Source organism: Elephantulus edwardii, unplaced genomic scaffold (assembly GCF_000299155.1).
Source record: "Elephantulus edwardii isolate Elephantulus edwardi_28Jun2011 unplaced genomic scaffold, EleEdw1.0 scaffold00016, whole genome shotgun sequence".
Lineage (NCBI taxonomy): Eukaryota > Metazoa > Chordata > Mammalia > Macroscelidea > Macroscelididae > Elephantulus > Elephantulus edwardii.
In genome coordinates this window covers 9018629-9041509 of record NW_006399766.1, presented here as the reverse complement: position 1 = coordinate 9041509, position 22881 = coordinate 9018629, and the positions used below count along the sequence as shown (strand labels likewise).

Here is a 22881-nt window from a genome sequence, read left to right as displayed (position 1 = left end):
CATGCGGCTAACCCAAAAGTAGTTGGTCTCTGGCAGTTCAAGTCCACCAGTGGGAGAAAGATCTAGGGGTTTCTCGTGTGATTTACAGCCTCCGAGAAACCCCTAGAGGCGCAGTTGTGAGTCAGTTTGACTCAATGGCAATGAGTTGACTGAGTTACCCCGATATGACTAAGGAGTCCAAATGGTACACCATCTAAGAGCCAGGCTGTTAACTGGAAACTGAAAGGGGGAAAAATAACAACAACAAAAAAAAAAACCCGCAACCAACAAACACCCATACCCAAATACAAAATCAAACCAAAACAAAAAAACAACCAAAAACCAACAACAAAAACCCACCACCAAACTCAAAAGATGTGGCATCCTACCCTCGTTGAGATGATAGCTTTGGAAATCTTATGGAGAATTCTACCACCATGTCCTAGAAACCAAACCCAGCCCACTGCTACTGAGTCACTTAGCAACCCTGCATTGGATTTCTGAGGCTATAAATGCCAGCAGAAGGAGCCTGTCCATCCTCCTCTCCAGGAGCAGACAGTAGAGTGGAGCTACCAGGGATGAATGGCCCTTTTTAGCAACAGGGCTCCCTATTTGGTTACACTATCAGAGCTCCTTCACTATCAATTGGAATCAACTTGACAGCAACAAGGTTTGTCGTTTGTTTGAAGCTTATGAATAGGATATATTCCAAATAGGAAGTATTAGTTGTAGAAAACAATGTTTTTACTTCAAAAATTAAGCTGTAGTTATCCCAACAAGAAAGAGACCAGAGGGTGGTGGCAGCTGCAGCAGCAGCAACAACAACAACAACAACAACAACAATAAATCAGCACCAAACTCACAACAGTCACTCAATGATAACTCACTGCAACCCTACAAAATAAGGTAGAGAGCTCTGGTGGCCTAGTGGCGAGAAGCTGTGTTGAAATCCCAAAGGCACTCAGTTTGAATCCACCAGCTGCTCTGCAAGAGAAGGATGGGCAATCTCCTCCCATGCAATTAAACTGCTTCTGAAAACCATCTGGAGGGTCAGCTATGGGTCAGGTCTGACTTGATGGTACACAAAACAAGGGAGAAGACCCTATAAGATTTCTGAGGCTGCAAATTTTAATGGAAACAAACTATCTAATCTTTGTTGCACAGTGAGTTCAAACCACTGATCCGGTGGTTGGCAGAAAAGTACCTAACCTCCGTGCCACCAGGGCTCCTTAACAGAACAGAGGAAATGAAAAAAGAATGATTCTTAAATGCATGGAAAGAAATACTCTAACTTGCTCAAAAGAAGGATGCAAATGCAAGGAAGACTTTTTTTTAAACTTGCTTGTTGTTGTTGTTGTTATGTGCCGTCAAGTCGTTCACAATTCATAGAGACCCTATGTACAACAGCCCTAAACCCTGCCCTATACTGTGCCAATCACACTGCCTCTGACACACCCATCCCGATTACCCCAGTCACTGAATCAATCCATCTCATAGAGGGTCTTCCCCTCTTACGCCGTCCCTCTCCAAGGACCTGTCCCTCCTTGCAACATGCCCAAAGTATGTCCCACGAAGCCCCAGAATCCTTGCCTCCAAGGAGTAGCCTGCTTTAACCCTCTCCAGGATGAACCTGTTCGTTTTCTTGGCAGTCCATGGTACATTCAATACTCTTCTCCAGCACCACAGCTCAAAGGCATCAATTCTACTTCTGTCCTCCCTAGTCACTGTCCAACTCTCTGATGCATAAGAAGTGATTGCAAAGTCCATGGCCTGTATCAGGCGCACCTTAGTCTCCAGAGAGACACTGTTGTTCTTGAGTACTTTAGAGAGGTCCCGAACAGCAAACTTTCCCATCGCAATACTTTTTTTGATTTCCTGACTGCTGGTGCCAAGTGTGTTGACATTGGAGTCGAGCAAACTGAAGCTGTGAACAATCTCAATCTCTTCGCCATCCATCCTGATGCTCCCAGTTGGTCCAGTGGTGAGAATCCTTGTCTTGACATTGAGCCTCAGTCCTTACTGAAGGCTGCAGTCCTTGACTCTCTGCAGTAAGTGCATGAGGTCCTCCTCAGTTTCAGCAAGCAGGGTTGTGTCATCTGCATAACGCAGATTGTTAATAGATCTTCCACCAACCCTGATGCCTAGCAAAGATAAAACCAAAGTGTAGGACATACATAGAGAATGGGTAAAGGTGTGTGGAAACAAAACTTCTATGTACTACTAAAGGAAATTGTTTGGTACGGTCAATTCATCCTTATTCACCGCAAAACAAAGGCACAGATCCTGTGATCTAGCCCTGAAAAGTTTAGGGCTGCACAGTTACAATGTCTTGAATAACATGTGCTTGGCAGTATACATTGTTATTTTGAAGCAATTAACAAGGACTATAACAAAACTAAAGTTCCACTAATTTGCATTCTGGTTCAAAGATATGGTGCAGAATATATAAAAGAACGTTCTTTTTAAACATTTTTTTTTTTACATTGAGCTAAAATTACTGCACTGCAATCCCAGAGGCATACGGTGTGAATCCACCAGATGCTCTGCTGGAGAAGGAGGGACAATCTCCTCCTGTACCAGTCAGATCCGATTTGATGGTACACACATAAAAAAGAATAAAATAAAACAGAAAAAAATGGGCTAAAATTAACAAATTATACTGTCATTTTCATTCATTAAATTAGTTACATTAATCAATTATAATTTAATATTATAAATGGTTATGTCTAAGAATGATTGAATGAGCAAGAATTTTAAATATAATATTTAAAAACATTGCCAGTTTATATAATTTAGTGGGAAATAAGCATAAAGCAGAAATACTGTGTAGAGCAAGCTACTAGTCTGGTTTTTCTTTTCTTTTTTTTTTTTTAAAGAAAAGACAGGAAGAAAGCACCCACTTGTACACACACATCCTGTCCCTGGCAGGCTATCTACGAAACGAATAACCTTGACTGCCTATAGGAAGAGAAACTGGGTGGCTGAAAGAAATGGGAGGGAGAATATATTTCCTTTTATGATTCTGAATTTTGTACCACAAGAAAATGTTATCCATTCCACAAAGAAAGAAAAAGATTTACACTTTCACCATTTGTCAAGGGAGAATGTATTTATTTTCCATCTTTAAATTATTAACTCAGTATGACCTCAATGGTATAACAGTAATTAATTCACTTTATACAAAAGGACTGTGCAGATTCTCTTAAAATTAGGGACATAAATAAAGGCATATTCTCTCCTTGGAAGAGAAAGGTTAACTTTAAATTCTACTTCGCAATGATATTTTTCCCCACAGCAAAACGTTAATTCCAGTCCAGACCAACACCTCTGAGGCTGATTCTGAAGGACATAATGATATGAATTCTTAAAGGGGTGATTTGTGAAATTATAGAAGAAGTCAAGATTAATTGAAAATATCACTGACTCCTTCCTCTTCTTCATATTAACTCTTACACCAAAATTAAAATAAAAAACAACCACCTCCAAGTATAGTAAAGGATAGGAGAGAAGATTCTGATTCATTGCAACTAGGTAGAATAGAGCTGGTTTCCAAGACTGTAATATGTTTTTAAAAAAATGTGTGTGTGTGTGTGTGTGTGTGTGTGTGTGTGTGTGTGTGTGTACTATCACATTGAATCTGACTGGTACAGGAGGAGATTGCCCCTCCTTCCCCAGCAGAGCATCTGGTGGATTCAAACTGCACACCCCTGGGATTGCAGTGCAGCTTCTTGCAACTAGGCCACTGGAGAGCAATCCTTAAAACTGCCATCTTAAGGGGAGCACTGGTGGCCAAGTGGTAAGAATCTCTGCTGCAAATCCTGAAGGCACGCAGTTTGAATCTGCAGCTGCTCCGTGGAGAAGGATGGGCAATCTCCTCCCATGCAATTAACTGCCTCTGAAAACCCTCCAAGGCATTAGTTAGCTATTGGTCTTTTCCAACTCTACGGTACACAACAACAACATTACATATCCTACAATGTCATAATTTGCTTTAACTTATTATGTCTCATTTTATCCACTAAATTGAGTTCACAGCTCACAAATGAGTCACCAGCCACAGTTTGGGAAAATTCTGGGCATTACCTCCCTCTCTTCTTCCTCACTACCAGTGTGCTACTGCAGACCAGTGTTCCTCGTCAACAACGTCGCTAACTTCCTAAATACACTATCCACTCTAGCCCTGTACTCCTCAAATTCATCCTTTCTGGCTTCACCACTTACTTCTCTTTAGGAGTCTTCTAGTCTTTCAAATACAACGTCCACATTCCTGTTGTTGTGGTTGTTGTTATATGCCGTCGAGTCGCTTGAGACTCATAGCGACCCTATGTACAACAATCCTAAACCCTGCTCTATCCTGTGCCAATTGCACTGCTTGCGACACACCCATCCCGATTACCCCAGTCACTGAATCAATCCACCTCATAGAGGGTCTTGCCCTCCTGCTCTGTCCCTCTACCCTCCCAAGCATGATGTCTCCAAGGACCTGTCCCTCCTTACAACATGTCCAAAGTATGTCCCACGAAGCCCCAGAATCCTTGCCTCCAAGGAGTAGCCTGCTTTAACCCTCTCCAGGATGAACCTGTTCGTTTTCTTGGCAGTCCATGGTACATTCAATACTCTTCACCAGCACCACAGCTCAGAGGCATCAACTCTCCTTCTATCCTCCCTAGTCATTGTCTAACTCTCTGATGCATAACAAGTGATTGCAAAGATCATGGCCTGTATCAGACACACCTTAGTCTCCAGAGAGACACCGTTGCTCTTGAGTACTTTAGAGAGGTCCCTAACAGCAGACTTTCCCTGTAGACCATCAAATTTTTCATTCCATGGGGCCATGCATGTTGCCATGATGCTGGGAGCTATATCAACAGGGTCACTCATAGTCAACAGACTGTAGCAAAAATCCCTAAGACTAGAAAGAAATGCCTGGTGATCTTCTGAAAAATCCACCAATGAAAACTCTATGAACCATTATAGCTTAGCCAATACAGTGTGAGAAGAGAAGTGCCCTGGTGAGATGGCATACAAAATATACAGTAGCAACAACAATGGTCTCGAGTATACTGGAGGTCATAGTAATGGTGCTGAACCTGATTATAAAATGTAATTGTTTTTCATGGGGTCAGCACGAAGTTAGATATGAATTGAAAGAAAGTAACAAATTCCTTAAAAACTGCTTCCAAGCCTACATTAAACTGGCCTACACTTCTACATTACTGAGCTCGCTTTGCCCATGTTACCAGACCAATTGCTTTCAGTACGCTGAGGCATATTTATACAACAACTCAGCTGAAAGGAACTTGCGAGAGTCACCTTAATATTTTAGGACACTGCAGTTAACCAGTAAAATAGCTTCTTAGCAGAAGAAGAATTTCATTCATTTAGCTTCATGGACTATATGCAAATAAAGTTCATGTGGATTTCAGAAACGCATTTGATAAGTTTCCCAAATGTATGCTTGTGGGCAAAATGGAACATTGTGAGCTGGGTAGGAAATAAAACAATTAGAGGGTAGTGACTAATTGAACAATTGTAGCAAATGGGAAATAATGTTTGAATAGATGTCAAAATAAACAGGTTTCCAGAGATGGCTTTGCAGAGCCATTTCCTAGGTGGTGGTTGTTACACATCCCTGGAGTCATAACAAACTGAAATTCGACCCTCCAGTGGGCTTGTTGGGGCAATAGTGCACAGGAGGAGAAAGTCCATCTTTCTCTCACAGAGCAGTTAGTGGATTTAAATACTCTAACTTGCTCAAAAGTTTGCCTTCAGGTTGGCAGTGCAACTATTTATCACTATGCCAGCATGGCCCCCTCCTAAGATTCAGTCTGTTGGAGATTTTTTTTCTTTCCCTTTTACAACACAGAACTTATGAACTTAGGACCAGGAAGTAATCATCAGAAAAGAGCAAAGAAACACTGCATGGTTCAAAATCAAGAAAGGTGTGAATCAAGGATATTTCTCCATACCTTTTTAATCTATATGTGGAACAGACAGCTGGACTGTATGAAGAAGGATGTGGCATCAGGATTGGAGGAAGACTCATCTACTACCTGAATTATGCAGCTGACATAACATTGCTTGCTCAAACTGAGGAGGACTTGAAGTGTTTGCTGCAGAACTCCAAGGACTACAGTCTTCAATATGGGTTGTATCTCAACAACAAGAAAGAAAAGATTCTCAACCAATTGGCCAATTGGTAGCATCATGATAGATGGAAAAGAGAATGAGATTTCTAAGAATTTCATCTTGCTTGGGTCCACAATAAACTGTTGGCACCAACAACTAGGAAATCAAAAGACAAGTTATTTTGGAAAAGCCTGCTGCCAGGGACTTCTCCAGAGCACTAAGGAGCAACAATGTCAGTCTGGAGACTAAGGTGTGCCTGATCCAAGCCATGGCTTTCTCAATAACTTGCTATACATCTGAGAGCTGAACAATGACTAAGGATGACAGAAAAATTTATGCCTTTGAGCTGTGGTGCTGTAGAAGAGTATTGAACATACCACAGACTGCCAAGTGAACAAACATGTCTGTCCTGGAGAGGGTGAAACCAGGTTGCTTCTTGGAGGCAAGGAAGTATGAAGCTGCAACTCACATACTTTGGTCATGTTTCCAGAAGAGACCAGTCCTTTGAGTAGGACATCAAACTTGGAAGGGTGGAGGGTCAATGCAGAGAGGAAGGCCCTGGATGAGATGGCTTGACACAGTAACTGTGGCAATGGGGGCAGGTATGCCATAGGTAGTGAGAGTGGCTCAGGACAGGGCAAGGTTCAGAGCTATTGTTCATAGGGTTGCTATGAGACGTAGTGGACTCGACGTCACATAACAAGTTCAGCATGCAATTCTTAGGTGGTACAAATGGTTAACATATCCAGCTGCTAAAGGAAAGGTTAGAGGTTCAAGTCCACTGAGAAGAATTAGTCATTGAAAATCCTGGGGAGCATGGTTATACTTTGAGGTAGATGTGATCCTCAAGGGTTAGAAATGACTGGTCAGAGTGAGTCAGTGGTGGGGTAAGAGCACTGCATGCAGGAAGGACCATGCAATGGTTAAAGACATAGATGGCACCGAGATAAGCTTGGCTATGTTTTGGCAGCAGTCTCTCCACAGTCAGAATTGTCCTTCTCCCCCCTCAAAGAAGGTTAATTTTGTAAGAGAGTGGTAGTGTTCGGGCTGAGGAACGTCTCGGGATGTATATGAAAATCTGGGGGATGGTTATACGTGCATAGATCAGTTTCATATAATCACTTTCTAGATAACGAAATTCGTACAGAGGGTCATTATGCGTCAGAGGCAAACCGATGTTACACAACAACGGCAAGAGTGATTTGTCTGGTTTTACTCCTAGTCTTGAGAGTTCTAGAGGCATAGTCCATGGGGATTTGCACTGCTAATTCAAAGGGGATGCATCTCTGGTGCTTCAAACCCATCAATTGCTTTATGGCAGAAAGACACTCTATCATCACCTCCTATTCAGTTTACGACTTCCCAAAAATATGCTGGAGGGGCAACTATGAGCTAGTCCTGAGTTGACATAAATGACAGAGTGAGTGAGTGATTCCTAAGCTACATATTTCACTCCAATGATCTTTCTCATATTTTGTATTACTGATATCCTTTCTCCAACTTTACAAAATAAAAGCACATCCATTTCTTCTGCTCCACCCCAGGGCCACAGCATCCTGAAAACGATTTTGCCAAACCAAAGAACACTTCAGATCATAGATGCCTAGAAAGCTCCCTTTAGTCAGGGCACCACCAGCCACTCGTCCGCTTGTCTCCTTAACAGATAAATTTCCAATAAAAATCCACCAGATATATGTAATAAGTATTTTTTAAATTACCAATATTTAAGCTATTTGATATTTAATAGGCACATATATGATTAAAAATCATAGCTATGACTCAATTGAAATGATTTTAGAACTATTTAGAGCCTCATGGGCACAGGAAATTGTTTTTAAAAGTAGAATTTAAATCCACATAGACATATTTGTCATGGAGAAGTATGATAGAGTGGTTAATAAAAGACTATATCATAAATATATATTACATTAGGATACATGTCTTTGGGGAAGTGGAATGGAAATGTGATTTAAAGAAGAAAAAGGAATGACATAAAGCTTCTATTTATTAAAGATGAGCTTATTCGTGTATTTTTTTTACAATGCTAGCTGTTATATTGCTACTGTATTTGAATTCCATTGGATACATTTAAGAGACTGAAAGAGTAATGCAGTATTTTTAAAATGTTAATATTTACAATATGCGGGGGAGGGAATAGATGTCAACTTTAAAATGTGCTTTTTATATATAGACAGTTTTTCAGAAATTCAGTTCGTGAGTTTTCTAATCAGAATGATGATTTGAAGACCACTATAATGCATGGTCCTCCCTTTTGCCCTTTGACTTGTCAAAAAGGAAGTGAAGCACTCTCAGTGCCACTCCCCTCCTCACTTTCTGCCCCCCCCCCCCAATTCTTGTTCAGGAAAAAGGAAGTCAAGGGCGTTAACACAAAAAACCTACAGCCTTTTCCTCTTGTCCAATCAAATGTGAGTCTTACTTGAATCCTCTCTTCTAGAAATTCTCACTGTAAGGAGCTCTGGTGGCATGCTCCCAATGGAGTTGCACAGCAGCGAATCCATAGGTCACGCCTCCCTGGGTTCGAATCCTCCAGTGGCTTTGTGGGGGTGTGACTGGCATTCCAGTTCTCTGTTCTTTACAGCCTTGAAAAACCAATGGCGGGTCTGCTGTGAGACAGTTCTAACCTGATGGCAATTGGTTTTTTGATATTTATTTTTATTTCTTATTTTTTAGCCTTCATGTGATTTTAAAATGTTCTCCTTAGACAAACAAGCTGGATTGGTGACCAATAAAAAAAAATCTTTTTCTATTGCTTTTTGAAATGTATTCTCACTTTATTCCTTAGTTTTACATTAATCCAGTAGAGTTAAAATTGAGAAATTTACCATTTTCTTTCTTTTTTTTTTTTTGTAATGAAGAGAAAGGACAGGTTAAGAAACATAGGTGAGTTAAACAATTTTATAAAGTCCAGTTATGTCAAAGCTGAGATTAAAACTTGGGTTTTTTGTTTCTTTTCCTATTATCATGTTAAGGAAAGGAAACATTTTAGGGAACTTTGGTGGCTTAGTGATATGGAGTTACACTCTAAACGGAAAGTAACATGGTTCAAATCCACCAGATGGTCCATGGGAGAAAGATGGGCAATCTCTTCCTGTGTTTTCACAATTCATCTATATTGTAGCATGTACCAGTACTTCGCTGTTCTTTCTGGCTTAGAAAAATGGATCCATGTAGCACATTATGCTTATCTGTTCATCTGTATGTAACATGGAGAACATAACCAAAAGGTCAGCAGTTTGAATCCACTAGTTGCTGCATGGAAGAAAGATGGGCAATCTCCTCCTGTAAAGATTTACAACCTCCCAAACTCTCATGTCAGACCTGCTTTTTAACAGTGGCACTATGCAATGCTATGCAATATTTGTCCTTTTGTGACTGAGGTAGTTCACTCAGCATAATGTCCTACAATGAATGAATATTTAAAACAAACACACAAAAAAAGTGAGCAGGGAGAGGGAGAAGGAAAGGAGGGGAATTAAAAATGTGCAACAATGAGTGAATGAAAATCTAACTTTGATGTAAAAGGTTTTTTTGTTAAAATTACAATAAAAAATTTATTAAAACAAGATGTATAACTTTGGAAGCATGATGAAGTGCTCCCATGACTCTACATCAATTCACTGGCCATGGGTTTGGGATTGGTTTGGTTTAGTTTTTTCATTTGCTGATGAACATTTCGGTTACTCCCACCACAATGAGGAGGGCTACAATGCCATTTCCCCACTGCCATCCTCTCACATAATAAAAACAAGCCAACTAAAGCTGATAAGTCCCTCTGCTTTAGCTCCTCTATTTTAAGGGAATGCTCACTTGAATGCAAATGATCTCATTCTAAACAGTCAACTGGATGACATTAACCTCTGAAAAGGCTAATTTCGTGAGCACTTTCAGCAAAGCAAACACACGCAGAGAAGGTCTGTGGTGGTCACTTTCTTTACGTCTCAGTCACCACAATCGTGCCCTTTGGTAGTTCTCAGTGTAGATTTGCCATTACGGCCAATTACGTGTCTCACGTGGTGAGGAAGGGCTAGCAGAGCAAGCAGCACATCATGTGTATTTATAGCCCACAGAAGGAAAATCATTCTTGTGGGGAGGAAAAAACCCCAACCCCTTCCTGTCATAAATAGGAAAGTGTATCAGTCAGTTAGACTTAAGTTAAAATTATGTGTTCTTGTCCCCGACCTCATATTTCAATAAAAAGTTTGGAAAGCAGTAGTTAGGCAGTTTGATGGCAGATAAATAGTATACCTCTTGCTCATTATTGAAAGCATTCATTAAAGATTTAAAGCATCATAAGGCCCTTTATGGAAAGCGTGACTGGTCCCTGGATCTTCTCATTCCATGGTCATTGCTGAATCGGGAAGCGACATATTTCACGTCTCAATTGAGAGTGCATTCGAAAATCAAAATTCAACATCATGCCTTCTAGCAGGCTGAGTGATGGGAACGGGTTGTGATTACGCCTCATTTTCACCCTCCGCATCCCGATCCCATTGATTATGTTTCTCAGCTTGCTAAGGGTTCTGGGAGGTGATTTTCAAGATGAATATTGCTATTTGCCGGATTTCCTGAATAGGAATATTTCTGGAGCAAATTGCACAAACCAAGCGATGTGCAGTCAATTTTCACTCCAGCATAAACAATGTATTAGTACAGAGCCCTTAAGGCTTTTTTTTAAGGTTTCATTACACAGCTAGCTGCATTTCATCAAGAAGCATGAAGTGCCAAGAAGGCAAAACTGAGGCTCACACACGGTGTTATTACATAGTTTTCTAACAGGTGCTCAGAGATTGACTTGGGAAGACAAATGAACCAGGTGGTAAGGCCTTAGGCCCTTTGTTTCAGAGGCACCATGGCCTCCATGATCAGACCCACCAACCCCACAAAAAATGTCTTTGAAATTAATAAAAGCAAGTAGGAGCCTGGTTGCTTGCACATCTATTTTCTTTGCATTAACACATCCTTTTTTTTTTTTTAGGGGGAGTTGGGGGTCTTAGACTTTCTTTCCATACTGGTTTTTTTTTTATTGTTTTCCATGATTATAGCACAGGAGGACACCAACCCCATGCAGATGGTGGGGCACACCAGTCATTCTGTCCTCAGATGGGGAACTCAATTATGAATTATGGAGCCTTCGCAGGGGCCTGGACACCGTTAGGGGCCTGACTTGGAGCAGGAGCTTGAGTGGAGGCCTTAGCTGGCGCCTAGGTTGAGGCCTTGGCTGGTGCATGGGCTGGAGCCTTGGCTGGTGCCTGAGTTGAGGACTTTGCTGGAGCTTCAGCCTTACTGTCAGCCTTGGCTTTGGATTTTGGCCAGTTAAGCCTGAACCCCTTGGCCATGCCGGCCCGAGCATGCTTCCTAAGCCTGGGATGGGTGATGTAGGCGAGTCAGCTGAGCTTGCAGTTGCCACCCCTTGGGATCCTGGGCTTGACGTCTTTGGGTGTGACAAGAGGCTTCACAACCTGGGCATGTTTATCCATGGCCTTGGTGTTGCTGGCCTGCATCTTCTTTAGACCCTTGTTGTTGTGCTTCTTGGCAAAGTGCATGTTCCTGTGGAATTTGGGGGTTACCCCCTTAAGAGACTCATATTGTTGTGATCTGGGTTTCTTGATGCCATTCCTGTGCCATTTTGCGGGCTGGTTGTGTGTGGCATGGTTCTTGCACTGTGGCCTCAGCTCCCAGAACACTCGAGTCTTAATTTTTTAAACAACATTTCTGTTTCTCTGGTAAATAGGCGAGCTCTCCACCAACCCATTTAAAGCCTTTCTTTTTGCTTCCCAGGAGGCTCAAGTGAAGTCACCATGAGCTGTAAGCCACTTAGTGTTAACAGACAACACCAGTAAAGCTGAGTCGAGCAAAGTCCCATTTTCCCATCTTATTTTAACTGTTAAAGAAAGAAAAAAGCTAAAGTTCTTTTAGCAGACACTACGACACGCTGTAAAGACTATATCACATAACTCATGGCAGGAGAACTTACTAAATCATTTATTAGCCAGTGAAGAGAGGCATAAGCTAGACAAAGGAGGATAAAGAACCAGGTAAGTTTGTGAATTATTCACGCAGGTCATCACATACTGAGAATCATGGAGTGGGGGAGATCCTCTTGAGCCATCTTCTATATGAATTGATATCTTTTTTATGTCATGGATACAGCCATAAGTTACTTCCTTTCCAGCTAATGCTGATTCACAGCAACCCCAGACAACAGAGTGTTGCTGTTATGTACCACTGAGTCAGAACTGACCCTCCAGAGGGTTTGCAGAGACAGTTAATCACCCATGATGAGACTGTCTAGCCGTCATCCTTCGTGGATCAGCTGGTGGATTTGAACTGTGTGCCTTTGGGACTGTAGTGCAGTTTCTTACCACTAGGCCCCCAGAGCTCCCTATATGACAGACCAGGACTGTCCAATAGGGTTGCCAAAGCTGTCATGTCTATGGAAGCAGACTAACTCATCAGTCTTTCTTCCACAGAGCAACTTGGGGAGTTTGAGCTATCGGACTGCTAGTTACCAGCTGAGCTCTTAACCACTGTGCCACTAAGCGTTCTGGATAAAGCAGAAGCAAATAAGCAGCAGAGGAGGATTTAAAAAAAAAAAAAAAGATGATGATGAAGAAGTCTATAGGAGTATTTTTTTAAAAAAAAAATCCACACTCCAGTGATAAAAAACTCCAAATATGCACAGAGGGCTGAAGCTCAAGGAGATTTTACTGCCAGGGTAAAAAAGCAGCTGCTTCTCTGCTAGTGATTTAGCTCAAGCTGCAGGAGGCAAATATCATGGCTCTTGGAAACTATACAGAACTGTGACTTGTAGCTTTGATAAAGCAAAATGATTAACACAGCTGAGAGCAGCTTGTTCTCCAAACTGTAGGGACCCTACGGGGCCCTGGACAAACTGAGACCCACTCTGAGAGGCAGAGACAGGGAACTAACGGCACTTTGGTTGAGTCAACAACACCCACGCACACCAGGAGACTTTTGTTATCTTTCCTCTCAAATATAGTCCATGTGCAAAGACAGAATTTTAATCCATTTTTCATTGTGATAAAGAAGAGGCATATTTTGGCCAGTGTCTGTCTTTAAAAGTAGAAGAATGGGCTTTTCCCACAGAACCACAAACAGCTCCTTCCTGGTAACATGCTTACAACCTTTCCTCCATGCACTATTAACTCAAGGAATTGTGAAGATTAGAGCTGAGAACCCCGCTGAAGTTACTAGGTTCTGGATCAAGAAAACTACACAACATTGTTGAGACTGTGTATTGAATAATGGAGGGGGGGGAGGAATCCATATTGATGAGGTATAGCTGTACTGCATAAGAAGATCCAGACACAGCCTTTTGAAGACAATTCATGTAATGCTGTTAGCTGTCTTTAAGTGGCTCTATATATAACAGGGTTGGAATACTGTGCTCCGTATGGCTTTCTTTGGTGGGCTGAGTTTTTGGGAAGTAGACCATCAGGGGATTCTTCCATGTCTATTTCAGTCCGGAATCTCTGCTGAAATTCGTACACAGCAACATGCAAGCCTCTACTGAGAGATGGGCCATGGTTGTAGCTTCGAGTTGGAACTGACCCATAGCTGACCCTCAAGTGGGGTTTACGGAGGCAGTAAATGTCACAGGCTGAAACTGCCCATATTTCTCCCACAAAGTCACTGGTGGATATGAACCACTTCGCCTTTAGGTTGGCAGAACAATTCCTTACCATTGGGCCTTCGGAGTTCTCTACAGAGACCTCAGAGGATGGGCTAAAATGTTCCATCGTGTTTCTGAGGCTGTTGATCCTAAAACAATCAGACTACCTTATCGTTTTCTTGTACACTGGTTGGAGGAGTTCAACCACCTGGTTCGCTGCCCAGTATGCCACCCTCTGAGCCTCCAGGGCTTCACAGTGAGTGCCCAGATGGATGGAAAAGCTGAAGGGCCCCCAAAGCAAGGAGAAAACACAAGAAACACAGGTCAGTTACACTGCCATATTTTTCGAAAATAGTGAAAGCAAAGTCTGTACCTTGATGTCAAATGGTCCGGTTTGACTCGGTTCACTACAAATTTCTAGCTGATTCCTAATTGGAGACAGCCACAAAAGCAGACGGTTTAACTGCTCTTCAAACTGCCCAAGGTCCTTTACGTGAGCCTCAATTTCTTTCTGCTTTTCAGGTAAATCTTTAGAAACCTGGTATGGGGGGAAAAATTATGGCATAAGTTTCTCATGGTGAGGAGAGGAAAGGAAAAAGAAATACTTTCAAATTAATTTCTTAGGACATGTTGATAAAATGTTTGGACATTTACTTATTTCAGAATTAGAACAGTATTGGATTTCATCATGTACATATTTTATATTAGAATGTAATAACTGTATTCAAAATTGTTCATTTATCCTCACACACCAAAAAGCCAGACATCATAGGTATCTAATGCTTATATGAAAATTCCAACACATACATACAAATGAACACTCAACTCATTCAAGGAAAATACGTTTTTCACCCATCCCTTTACTTACTAAGTAATTTATAATGTAAGTTAAACATTCTACTATATGATTATAAAAAGAAAAAAGTACATATCATTCACTATCACTATCATTTAATTGATCTAAATCTGAAATGACTCATAGTCATGTTCAAAGAACAGCATAACATTCAGACTAAACCAAATTACAACTTGTGTTTACTTAGAAACTAGTTTCTTCCAATATATTGTATCTAACTCTCTTTTATGGGAAGCTTAACCAAGGAATACTGGTGAGATAAGCATTTTGTGAACTAGCATTTGTGAGCCCTCATATAATGCAATGAAGCGGGGGGGGGGGGGGGGGGGGGGGGGAAGAGACCAAACCTGGAATGAAAGGATGTTTGAATTTGAGTGGAATACAGCAAAATTGTATTACATTAGGGAAGTCTGCTGTTAGAGACCTCTACAGCAAAATTGTATTACGTTAGGGAAGTCTGCTGTTAGAGACCTCTCCAAAGTACAGAAAATCAACGATGTCAGTCTAGAGGCTAAGGTGTGCCTGATACAGGCCATGGTCTTTGCAATTACTTACTAGGGATGATAGAAAGAGAACTGATGCCTGAGAGCTGTGGTGAAGAAGAGTATTGACTATACCAAGGACTACTAAGAAAACGAACAGCTTCATCCTTGAGAGGGTTAAACTAATCTGCTCCTTGGAGGCAAGGATTCTGAAGCTTCGTCTGACATCCTTTGGACATATTGCAAGGAGGGACCAGTCCTTGGAGAGGGACATCATGCTTGGGAGGGTGGAGGGACGGCGCAGGAGAAGACTCTCTATGAGATGGATTAATTCAGTGACTAGGGTAATGGGGGGCTGTTAGAGACAATAAGATTGACAAAGGATAGAGCTGGGTTTAGGGCTGTTGTACATAGGGTCATTATGAGTTGCAGGTGACTTGATGGCACATAACAACCACAACATAGCAAAATCCAGAATATTAGATTCTTGTTCATTGGGTTACTATGAGTCATGGGCAACACGATGGCATCTAACTACAAGAACATAGAAAATTGACTATAGGTTGTTATAAGCTTAGTATTTGCCCAGTACCATATCTGGATGTTTCATGTTTATTATCTTTTGTAGTCAACTCAATGTCACCTTAATGTTGCTATGGTTATTTGTTGTTGCTGTTATGTGTCATCGAGTTGCCTATGACTCATAGCAACCCTATGCACATTAACTCTGAAAGAGGCCCCATCCTGAGCCAATCTCAGCACCTCCAACAGACTTAATTCTATTTCTCCAGTCACAGAGTAACCTATCTCATTCTGGGTCTTCCTCTTCTGTGCTGTCCCTCCACCTTCCCAAGCATGATGTTCCTCCCCAAGGACTGCTCCCTCTTGGCCACATGTCCAGAGTATGTGAGATGGAGCCTCACAATCCTTGCCTCCAGGGAACAAACTGCTTACACCCTCTCCAGGACAGGCCTGTTTGTTCTCCTGGTAGTCCATGGTATGTCCAAAACTCTTCTCCAGCATCAACAGTCTTGGCACCATCAGTCAAGAAATCAAAGGAAGATCAATGGGAAATCAATGGGAAAATCTGCTGTCAGGGACCTCCCTAGAGTACTGAAGAACAACGATGTCAGTCTGGAGACTAATGTGCACTTGATCCAGGCCATAGTATTCACAATTACTTGCTGTACATTAGAGAGCTGGACAATAACTAAGGATGATAAAAGGATCAATACCTTTGGGTTGTGATGCTGTTGTTAGGTATTGTCAAGTAAAGTACAACTCATAGCGACTCTGTGAATAGCTGATCTGAACCCTGACCTATCCTCTGCCATCATCATCCTCTCTGACACAGATGAGCCCGTTGCTGAAGTCATTGTGTTGATCCATCTTGTTCTGGGTCTTCTCCTTTGTTGACCCTCCACCTTTCCAAGCATGATGTTCCTTTCCAAAGAATACCCTCACTTAGGTACATGTCCTAAGAATGAAAGACGAAGCTTTATAATCTTTGCCTCCAAGGAGCACTCTGGCTTCACCGTCTCCAAGACATATTTGTCTGTTCTTTTGGAAGTCCATGGGATATTCAGTACTCTTTTCCAACACCACAACTCAAAGGCATCAATTTTTCTTCTGTCATCCTTGTTCACGGTCTATCTCTCTGATGCAAAGCTGTGGAAATAGAAAACTATCACCTGAATCAGGCACTCATTCATCTTCAAACTGATATCATCGATCATCAGTATTTTATAGAGGCCCTTGACAGAAAACTTGTCCAATGCAATACATCTCCTGGTTTCTTGACTGCTGGTGATTGTTGATTCAAGGAAGATGAAATCATAGACTGTTTTAATCTTTTCTCTATCTGTTATGATGCTGCCTATCAGTTCAGTGGTGAGAATTTTTTGTTTACTTGACGGTGAGATGTAATTCATCTTGAAGCCTATATTCTTTTGTCTTCTGCAACAAATGATTCAAGTCCTCCTCACTTTGAGCAATCAAAGTTGTGTCATATGCATAATGCAGGGGTTGGTTTTTGTTGTTTTATTTTTTTCATTTGTCTTCCTATAATCCTGATGCTACACTGTTCTTCAAAGAGTTTTCACTTTGTGAATTATTCCTCAGCACACAGCCTGAATAGGTATGAAAAAAAGATACAGAACTCATGCACACTCTTCCTGAATTTATTTGGAGATAAACATATTTTATCTACATACTATATATATTTATATATTATATATAAATATATTTAATTATATATTCATATTTCAATTTTTCTATTTTCTTTTTTCTTTGCATATTTTCTTCCCCCTTCTCTCCTGATTTTAAATTATGCATTGGAAAGTTCCCTTGCTTAGTGTGGACAACAGCTTCTTGGTCTATGTATAGATTTTGTATTAGCACAAGTGTTCTGAGATTCTCATTCTTCTCAATGCAGCCATAATTTGTGATGACCCACACAGTCAAATGCCTTTGCATAGTCAATAAAGCTTAAACATACATTCTTCTGGGGTTCTTTACTTTCAGTCACGATCCATCTGACATCAGCAGTGATATCACTGGTGCCACAGCCTCTTCCAAATCCTCCTTGAACTTCTGACAGTTCCCTATCTATGTACTGTTCTAGCCATTTTGAAATAATCTTCAGTAATATTTTACTTGCATATGATATTAAAGATATTATTTGATAATTTCTGCATTTTGTTGGATCATCTTTCTTGGGAATGGGGACAAATATAGACCAGTTCCAGTCAGTTGGCTAGGTAGCTGTCTTCCAAATTTCTTGGCCTAAATTGGTGAGCACATCCATTCTATCTCAGTTGAATTTAAGAATTATTTAAAGAATAGGTTCAATGATAGAAGACCAGAAGAACTGTGGGAGGACACTGAGAATCTCATCCACAAAGAGAGCAAAACGTCATTACAAAGGAGGAGGAGGAAGAATAAAAAACTGAAATGGATGTCAGAGGAGACTATGAAAAATGCATTAGAGAGTCATGAACCCAAAACAAAAGGAAGAGATAAATACAAGAAGGAAACGAGGGGGGAAGGAAAGAAAAAGAGGAAGCTCAAGGAGATAAAGCAAAGTAATTATAAATAAAGCTGAATATTATAATGGAATGTGCAGAGAGCTGGAGTCAAAAAATAAAAAGGTCACATGGTTTGATGGGTGGAGGGGTTGGGGAGGTGTGGGGGATTCCGTGTGAGGTGAAATGTATACAAAACTTTGTAGGTAAACCATTGCAAGATTTTTTCCAGTCTAAGATTTTTATAAAAATGAATTGTAAGAAATTTTTAAAAAAGTAATAAAAAGGGAAGAACTTACACAGCATTTATCAAGCTGAAGGAATTAAAGAACAAATTCAAGCCTTGAGTTGCAATACTGAGAAATGCTTAGGGACACAATTATAATGATCCAGGAATCATTCAAAGAAGATGGGACAAATACACATAACCACTGTACCAAAAGGTTGACATTCAAAAATTTCAGAAAGTACCATGTGAATAGGAACCAATGATAATGAAGGAAGATGTTGAATCTACAGTGACGGCATTAACAAAAAATAAGGCCCCAGGGATTGATAGGGTACCACTTGCAATGTTCCAACTAACTTTCATCTTAACAGATGTGCTTATTACTATCTTGATTTTATACACAGATTTCTGATGTTGTAATGTGCTATCAAGCTGGCTCATAGTGACCTTAGGAACAACAGAGCCGAACCTTGTCCTATTTTGCACCATCCTCACTTGATCTACTCAAGGCCATCGTTATAAACACTATGTCAATCCATCTTCTGGAAGATCTTCCTCTCTTTGACCCTCCATCTTTCCCACTCTCTGTATTTTTCCTAGGACTGGCCTCTCCTGACAACATATCCAAAATATTAAGGTAAAGTTTCACCCTCTTTGCTCCTAAGGAGGATGACCCTCATACTGAGAAGTGTTAAATAACATGGGAAGCAGTATGACATTATGTTAGAGACTGTGGACTCTAGAGTTAACTAACATCCATGGGTAATGCAAACAGGGAACTTACTTAACTGCTCACCAAAAGCTGGTTCCTGTCTACCCAGAGGAAAGACCTATTGACATTCTTCTGATAAACATCTCTCTAAAACTGCGACGGAGCAAAGGCCCTACACTCTGGCACACATGGAGTTGACTAGACTGCAACTGGTATAAAGTTTATATGCTTTCGTTTATATCCTGGTTCCAGCTCTTGTCAAATGTAGACAAAGATCGCGCAAGCTTCATAGGGTTCCGGTGAGAATTAAAAAAAAAAAAATTAAAAAACAATGGCTTAGAACAAAACATGGCACAAGTTCAACAAATGGTGCTGGCAAAACTGGACTTCTACCTGCAGAAAGCTGAAACAGTACCCATATCTCACACCATACACAAAAATAAACTCAAGGTGGATCAAAGACTTGCAAGTAAAGCCCAAATCCATAACATTTTTAAGAGACAAACTGGGATCAAGCTTAGAAGCACTAGCTAGTCCAAGGTATAAAGAGACTGCCAAATACAACCAGAAATGCACGCTCTGTAGAGGATAAAATTGATGCATGGCACTTTCTGAAGATTAAATCTCTATGCACATCAAAAACTGTTTCCAACAGGGTAAAAAGAAAACCTACAGACTGGGAACAAACATTTGGTAATTCCATCTCAGACAAGAGTCTCATAATGAAAGTTTACAGAATACTCCTGGGACTCCACAAGAAAAAGACTGATAACCCAATTACAAAATGGGCAAAAGACATGGAAACAATTTTCACAGAGGAAGATATTTGAATGGCCAACAAACACATGAAAAAATGCTCAAAATCACTGGCAATAAGACAGATGCAAATCAAAACCACAATGAGGTACTGTCTCACTCCAGTAAGAGTGGCAAAGTTTAATAGGGTAGCAAGTAATAGATGCTGGAGAGGGTGTGATGAGAAAGGAACTCTTATACATTGTTAGTGGGATTGTAAAATGGTGCAACCATTCTGGAAGGCAGTTTGACACTTCCGCAAAAAGCTGAACATAGACATTCCACATGACCCAGCTATTCCATTACTTGCAATATACCCTGAGATTATGAGAACTGAGGCACAAACTGAGTTTTGTACACCAATGTTCATAACAGCATTATTCACCATCACAAGAACATGCAAACAGCCCAAATATCCAACCACAAACAAATGGTTTCAGAAGTATGGTACATTCACAGAATGGAATACTATGCAGCAAGCAGGGGCAATAACTTTGTAAATTATTATCTAACTTGGGAGGAACTGGAGAGCATTATGCTGAGTGAACTAACTCAGTCACAGGAGGATAAATATTGTATAAAACTATTACTGCAGAATGAATGTAAGGATCCAGGAGGAGTGTGAGAGGCTGGAAGCAGAGGGATGTGGATATGCAGGGAGAACAAGAGATTAATTCTTGGATTGTACAATTTGATTGGGGGGGTGTGAGGGAAATTGAAAGAGTTTATTCATATTTGTATTTGAATTTTGTAAATAAACTAGTAGGGGGGAAAAAACCCTAATGCCAACATACAGGGGGGAAAAATCCAGGAAAACAAAACAAAACACAATGGCTTAGAACAAAACTCAGCAGGATTGTGAATGAAGACACAGTCACTTAATGTTCGTCATTATTGCCCAAGCCCTAGTGGTAAGGAAAAAGCCACAATAAAGAAAATGGAAATATTTTTCTTTAGATTATCAGAGTTTAAAGAGCAGCACAAGAATAATGGGTGTTTGTTTCACCACCACATCAACTTCTATGACATAACTAGAAATTATGTAATCACATTATACTTTTATACTTATATAATCACATTATACTTTTATAAATGCAATAATGGAAACTTTAGAACCACACTGCTGTCCAGCTGATCCTGACTTCTGGCAACACTCCATCAGTTTTCAAATGCTGTATATATTTTTAAGGGAAAAGACTGTATATTTGGTTCCCTAGGTGCAGCTGGTGGGTCTGAACTGCTGACTTTGCAATTTGCAACTTAACATCAGCTACTTTTTTTGTAGATTTAAGAGTTGTGGACAGTTCAAATCCACCAGATGCTCTGCTGAAGAAGGAGGAATAATCACCTCCTGTACCAGTCAGATCTGATTTGACAGTACACACATAAAAAATAAAAAAGAATTTTTTTTTTAAAAAAAAAAGAGTTGTGGAATAAAAAGGATAAACATGTACAAGGGAAAAAAATTCATTTCTAAGGAAAAAAGATTTTATACATGCTGTTGCTGTATGGAAACAGTGTATATCATGAAGTATGTTGTTACTGTATTCCATTAAGACCCTCCAGAGGGTAGTTGGTGTTACTGTTGTGTACTGCCGAGTTGCAGCCAAACCATAGCTGAGATAGTTAATATCATGGGAGGAGATTGTCCATCCTTCTCCCACAGAGCAGCTGGCACTTTCGAACCACGTGCATTTGGGATTGCAGTGCAGCATCTTGCCACTAGGCCACCAGTGTTCCCTCTAGAGGGTTTTTAGAGGCAGTAAATTGTGAAGAGGGAGAAGATTGCTCATCCTTCTCCCACAGAGCAGCTGGTGCATTCAAATCGTGTGCCTTTAGGTTTGCACCCTAACTCTTTACCACTAGGCCACCAGAGTTCCCTAGTGTATACTGACTTACAGATGTTGTGTAAAATGCACAGGCATGCATGAACATCATCAGGTCACCATCAGGCCTGGTGCTGACTTTAAGGTCCCACTATACTACAGCCTTAGAAATACTAATGTTAAGATCAATAGAGGAAGTTTTGGCTTGCCTTGGCTGTCTTATAAAACAACCACTTCCATTTGGAAGAACTGTGAGGTAGAAAACAGCACTTGGACCTTTGTGACTCAATAGCATTAAAGGTCAATGGGAAATAAAGGACATGGCTTCCATTCAAGGAGGCCTCTCTTGTTTCCCGGCAGCCTTGCTCCGTGCAGGTGAGGGAACAAAAGAAGCTGCTTGCTTGGATCTCTCCCATGAAATGCTGCTGCTGTATCTGCTGCTTTGCCTTCTGCGTATCCTGCTACAGAGCCAAATGGGAGGGCAGTGGTGGTTCAGTGGTAGAAGTCTCACGTTTGTTTGTTGGGTTTTTTCTTTGCAAAAGATCCAGGTTTGATTCCCAGCGAGTGCATCCCTTGCACAGACATCACCAAATGTGCATCGTAACATGGGGAACACCTTCCCCAGTTACAATCTATGACTCAGGGGGCCAAATAGATTCAATGGCAGCTAACAAGCAGCACATAAGGCCAAGTCAGCCCAGTATTAAATAAAGGCCTATCTGTCTTTTTGGCAAGTTCAAACCCCATAACACATTTGTGGAGCTAGAGTATGTCTCTATATATGGGTGATAAGTAGTATTACAGATGATACTCTGTGTATAAAATATAATCTAATAATGCTCTCAATTCTTTTGCCACCATTTAAAAAGACATAACTAGACTATGCAATATTTTTATTGGAGCATTTTGTATTCACAAATACATGAGAGCATCATTTTATAGCTTCAACTAACAGTGTCTAAGAACCTCTATATTCTGAAGCTCCTGGAGTTAATAGCCATCATATTTTCTTAAAATTTGTAAAATCAGGCAGTGAGGCCATTTTCCCCCTGGATCAAGCAGAAGTTCCCTGCGCATTTAGGTGTCTGCTTAGAAGCAAGCAGAGAAATCTTGAATCTTGAATTTAAGGAAGACATCCCTCCCTAGATACAGAGACAGAGTAGACTAATCCCTGCCAGAAACTAGTATACTTAGTG

The 22881-nt window shown here is 40.7% G+C and overlaps 1 protein-coding gene across 1 annotated transcript in view; it reads right to left on the bottom strand.

Annotated features, from left to right (window-relative positions):
* Positions 1 to 14294, bottom strand: part of DMD (dystrophin) — a 1058866-nt gene extending 1044572 nt beyond the window's left edge. Inside the window, exon 1 of the mRNA XM_006881772.1 lies at positions 14136 to 14294. The gene's annotated coding sequence lies outside the window, so the exon portion shown is untranslated. The remainder of the gene's footprint in view (positions 1 to 14135) is intronic.
* Between the last annotated feature and the right edge of the window lie 8587 nt (positions 14295 to 22881).